Source organism: Bos javanicus, chromosome 15 (assembly GCF_032452875.1).
Source record: "Bos javanicus breed banteng chromosome 15, ARS-OSU_banteng_1.0, whole genome shotgun sequence".
Taxonomy (NCBI): Eukaryota; Metazoa; Chordata; class Mammalia; order Artiodactyla; family Bovidae; genus Bos; species Bos javanicus.
This window is the reverse complement of record NC_083882.1, coordinates 28,983,673-28,989,179: the sequence shown is the minus strand read 5'-3', so window position 1 is coordinate 28,989,179 and position 5,507 is coordinate 28,983,673. Positions and strand designations below refer to the sequence as shown.

The 5,507-nt window shown below is 40.9% G+C and overlaps 1 protein-coding gene across 7 annotated transcripts in view; it reads left to right on the top strand.

The window, feature by feature from the left end:
- Positions 1-91: 91 nt before the first annotated feature.
- Positions 92-5,507, top strand: part of JAML (junction adhesion molecule like) — a 31,801-nt gene continuing 26,385 nt past the window's right edge. For 3 of the 7 annotated variants that reach the window (XR_009741137.1, XR_009741136.1, XM_061440449.1), the window contains exon 1: positions 92-1,105. The gene's annotated coding sequence lies outside the window, so the exon portion shown is untranslated. Of the gene's footprint in view, positions 1,106-3,485; positions 3,591-4,135; positions 4,247-5,507 lie in introns of all 7 variants that reach the window. The other 4 variants (XM_061440451.1, XM_061440450.1, XM_061440453.1 and 1 more) reach the window with 4 other exon arrangements.

The following is a 5,507-nucleotide window of genomic DNA, read 5'->3' as shown; positions in this document are numbered from 1 at the left end:
CTTTTTGGTGTGTGTGTACATATAAGACTAGAGCCATCATGTGAAAGAGAAGGGAGGTGGTTTATGATTTTCGGCACCCAGTAACCATTCATCTCTGAGCCGTACCCCAGCAAAAATCTACATAGATTCAGAGGTGTGCTGGAGCCAGCTCACGGCTTAAGAGCTGATTGTTAAATTTTTAGGAATTTTTAACAATTGTTAAAATGTTGGTAGTTTAAAATAGACCACATTGGGGGTATTTGCTCAGTTGCTGGCTTACCGGCATACCCATTCTCAAGAACCATGAGACATAGTCCTGGAGAAGAGCAAGCATTCAACAACTTGTCAAACAATACAGAACAAGTTTCAAAAAACAAGTATGCCCATGTGTAAGTCAAACAAATGCAGGCAAGATTGAAGGTGTGTACACTGAAAACACTTATTTTGAAGTGGTGACTTGAAAGCAAAAGATACCTTGATTCAAAGAAGCTTTGAGTTTTTAATCTAGGATGTCCAAGTCACCCGGGGGATTCTCTGAGGAATAAAATGCTTCTTGTATGCTAGAAATGCTGATGTCACATGGTCAGGGGAGACTGACATGCCTCGGTGGTGAGTTAGAGGACGGGACAGGCATACCTTTGGAAGCAGGGATTGGCTATATTGCCCCTCTGTACTGAGAGGAAAAATAAAATTGCAAGATTGCTATATTTTAGATACAGAGCAAAATGTTTTGTGTTAATCTTAAACGTATTTTGTTTGCATGAAGCTGATTTCTCAGCTTGTTTACCTGGGACCATTCAACATCCCACCCTAGGAGGTTGTCACCTAGGAGAGGAGATGACACCTGCAGAGGTCTGAAGCATGAGGCTTGCCTCAGTAAGGTGAATTTATTACCTCATTTTAGAATGAAAGTGTAAATAAAAATTGAGTAATAGGCCAGCTGACTGAAACGAGAACCTTAATTCGGAGGTTCCTGTTTGTGTCGCAGCAGCCACCTCAGGATGCACGCATATGGTTTGATCTGAGCCTGACCTTCTGTGCAGGCAGAAGTGTCTTCAGTCAGACTTGGGAACTGCAGTGGTGGGAGAATTGAGTGAATTGCTTCTCCTGGTTTTCATCATTTTGGGTAAGCGCCTGCTTTGTATTTCTTAAGCAGTGACTTGAACTTTTCTCACTCGGAATAAAGCTGGTTCTGAAGGTTTTCATTTAAAGGCCATCCTTTTGGGCTGTGAGGCAATCCCAGAACTGTGAGCCTCTGCAGGAGGACTGCCATAAGGTAGTCTAGTGGGTCCAGTTTTCCTTTCTGCAGTGTAGAGTAACCTGTATTAAGATCCTCAGAGAAAAAACCAGTAAGGTTTGCTCTTAATAAAAGAATAAATGATGATGATGATGGTGATAAGCTTTAGCTTTTAAGTTGCCTGTGTCTTTAAGATAGAGCTGTGGCTGGCTGTTCCTTGGACTCATGGCAGAACTCTTCCTGAACTGTTTCTTTTCTCCCAATCCTACACAGGCCAATATTTAACCTTAAGAAGTCAGGAACTTAAACCTCCCAAGAGGGCTAGGCTGTTGTTCATGCTTGCCTCACCATCTGCATGGCTGGATCTCAGGGAAGATAAAGTAGGATGGTTTAGATAGAAGCTGGTCTAAAGGAGAGAGCAGGAATAATGACTGCCTGATTGAGGGAAGGTGGTGAGGTTATCGGTGAGCTCAGTGGTCACTTGTCCTTACTAGGGGCAAACACTTGACTGAGAGAGAGTGCCTCTCCGTTATTTTGTCCTGTAATATTGTAATATTGAGGGGGTCATTTCCACATCCTCTGTGGTCATCTCATTGCCGTGAACCTCTTTTCTGAAGATTTTTTTTTTCTGTTATAATTGTGCCAAAGACAACAATTCCCTTACACTTTTAATAATAGAAAAGGAGGTCCTGATAGTTACAACTCCCCAGGGGTGATAGAAGATACTTGCCAAGAGTTATATTGTGAAAGAACCATAAGCTTAGCTCCAAACATTTGACCAACACATGAGATAACTTACTATGCAGAATTACCTCAAGAACATGCTTGTGAGAAGATAAATCAGCATCTGGGAAGGAAGCTGGCAGAGTCGAAGATTCAGATGGAGTCCATCAAGGTGCTTAAGGTTCATCTGAGTGCTTTTGTTAGATTTTTTAGAGACTGAGATTCATATATGTATTCTGAATTATTCATCTGAATAATAAAATTCTGAACTATATGTGTGTGTGTGTATATATATATATATACATATATATATATATATATATAAGATTACCCATCTACTATTATTTATCTATCTGTATTACATGGTAGGAATTTCTGAATATCTGCCAACTAACTAGGAAACTTGAAACTTGACTCAAGTCATGTTCTTGACCCATTTAAGTGTTTATTAATTCATCTGATCAGTGGTCCCTGGACTTTCACTCTGGGTCTTACTCTGTGATGGTGCTGGAGATGCACTGGCCAATAGGCATGGCTCTTGGCCTCATGAAGCTTATAGTCTTGGGGGTTGAGGGGTGGAGTACAAGCCTTAAATCAAACAAGCACTTAAGCGAATATGTAATTAGAAATTGTGACAAGTGCCCTAAAAGAAAGAGAAATAACAGTACTATTAAAACATGTGGCTAGGATGTGTCCTGGATAGGGTGGTTTGGGAGAGGTTTCTTTGAGGAAATTACATTTAATTTGAGATCTGAAAGATGAACAGGAGTTAACTAGGGGCAGGAGGTGAGAAGAATAGTCAGTCAGGGGGATCAGATTAATCTTGTTTTGTTAAATGAAGTTCAGGAAAGCTTTGCTCTAAAACACTGATTACTTTCACATGCATGGAGGAGACGTCCATAGTAGTTAAGAACACGGTCTCTGATCCAGAAGACCCCGGTTTGAATCCTGGCTCTGCTACTTGCTCTGTGTTGTTAGGCAGGTTATTTCACCAATTTGTGCCTCAGTTTCCTCATGTGTAAAACCTCATAGAGGGTTGTGAGAATTAAATTGGTTAATGTGCAGAGCACTCAGACAGTGCCTGTCACATACTGTTCTCTAGTTTAATGAGTGTCAGTTACTGACTTCTAGTGTGGTGCTATAACTAGAGGGGAAAAGTCTGATCCTTTAATGTTAAGAATAAGGCCTGGGGAGATGGAGTGGTTTCCCAAATATCAAAGAATTAGTTAATGGAATGTCTGATCTGGGAAGGGAATTTTTAAAAAACTTAATGCTTTTACTGTTAAGTCATTGCTTCTCTATTCATTCACACAGAGTTCTAATGGTGCCTTTGAGTACTTAGGACTGAAAATGGGTATCTTCTATTTGTCAGATTGTTGGCACATTTCTTAGAATTTGTTTGAAAAAGGTTTGGGTGTGGCTCTGTGTGTCTTGAGTTTGGTGACTAGATTCAGAATCTTTTTGGAGTCGCTGGTTTCCTCTTAAAATAGAACAGTGCGTTTGCAGGATGTCGAAGCTGATTTCAATTTGATGGTTATATTGGCAGCTATCAGCACGTATCCAGTATATGCCAGACACTTCACCAGTGCTGTAGCACAGGCATGGACAGTCAGAAATGAGATGCATTTTGGTCCTGCCCTTGAGGGTGTAGGTAAGTCTACTCTGTAATCAATGACTACTCCTCGGTGCAAATAGTGCACTGCTTTGGGGAATATAGAAAAACTATTTGCTGGGGAATGAAGGGAGCACAACCAACTTCCTGGAGAAAAAATTCATCCAGAATACAACAGGGATCTTAGTTGTCCCAGATATGATGAATTAAAGTTATACTATAAAGGAAGCCCCTTATGCTCAGCGATGGATGTGTGGGATAAGGTGGGTGTATCTTTTATATAGAGCTGGAATAAAGCACGCTGTGGCTATCTTGAGAGAGATCTGTATTTTCATTAGAAATACTTATATTTGGGAAAACTTAATGTGACTTTTGGTACATCTGAGTCAGTGTAATTGTTACCTTCATTGTTGTAATGGATTCAAGAACCGAAACTTAAGAAGTTTCCAGTTCATTCTGATTCATCATTTGCCATTCTTGTAAAGGTATATTCTCAGAGTCCAAAATCTCCTCTAAATTTCCTATATGACTTTTAGGCTATAAAAAATAGGATCTTATATAGTAATGCTTTCTATTTTTTAAAGCACTGATATCTACATTCTTACATCTGATTCTTGCGTCGTTATCCCCATGTTATAAGTGAGGAAATTGAGGTTCATCAAGGTCAACTGACTTTCGGCACAAGCAAGACCTAGGTAGGGCTGCCTTGAACAGCTTGACCCTGATTTTCCAGATGGGGAATTTTTTTAAATGATTTTATTCATTTGTGGCTGTGTTGCGTGTTCGTTGCTGTGTGCGGGCTTTCTCTGTGGTGTGCTGACTTCTCACTGTGGTGGCTTCTCCTGTTGTGGAACGCGGGCCCTGGGCGTGCATGCTTCATTAGCTGTGGTTCCCAGGCTCCAGAGCACAGAGTTGTGGTGCCCAGACTTAGTTGCTCTGCGGCACATGGGATCTTCCCAGATCAGGGATTGCACCCATGTCTCCTGCACTGGCAGGCAGATTCTTTACCACTGAGCCACCAGGGAAGACCCAGTTGGAGAATTTTGTTGATTAAAATTCAGATAAGAAACTCTTAGGTAATCATTTTTTTATAAGTTGAAATGGCCACCACACACATGCTGGACTTCCAGCAGAGCTGGCTAGGGTAATATGATGTTAATACACCAAGAAGACCTTTCCTTTCAGCAAATTCTGAAGTGGAATTACTCCAGGCTGTCAAGGGTTCAGAGATCATGGCTGAGGCCCGCCGCAGGAGTAGGTTGGAGCCTAAGGCTGGTTGAATTGTGACTCTTTGGAGTTAAGGTATTTCTGTTTTGTTAAGAAAACTGTGGGGCTTTGTGTAGGACAGCAAATCTATTCCCAGGAAATGGTGGATGCCGTGAAATTTATACCACAGAGATAATAGAGATGCTTTTAAAGTACTTTTGCCTGTGTACAGCCCGATTCTCCTTCTACTCCTGCTATCCTGCCTGAAAAAGTGAAAAAATAAAATCTCGCCATGGACCTTTCAGGTGGCTTCTTTGTGTCATAGAACTTGGTGAATGCCTTAACTGAGCTTAGAAATTTCCCCCTTATTTGTGTATCTCCCTTCTTACATGTTCAGAATGTTCTTTATATATTTAAGGCAGTTGTTTTAATTTAGTTGGAGATATAGATCAACATTTCAGGCCGAGTATCCTGTAATCTTTCATTTTTATGAAATTGTCAGACTGTAGATTGTTTAGGGTTGTCATCTCAAGGTTATCCTGGAATTATTTGCTTTTATTCTCTCGAAAAGCAACTTTCACATGATCTTCCCTTACAGCCAATCTGAGGCAGCTCCCAAGTGACTCTCCAAACACCACTCTGTTTTATCATAGCAGTTACCAGCATCCGCTGTTTCTTATTCATTCATTTGCTGCTTTTTTCTCTCCATTTCCCTGCCAATGCAAGCTGCATGTGACTAGGCCCTTGTCT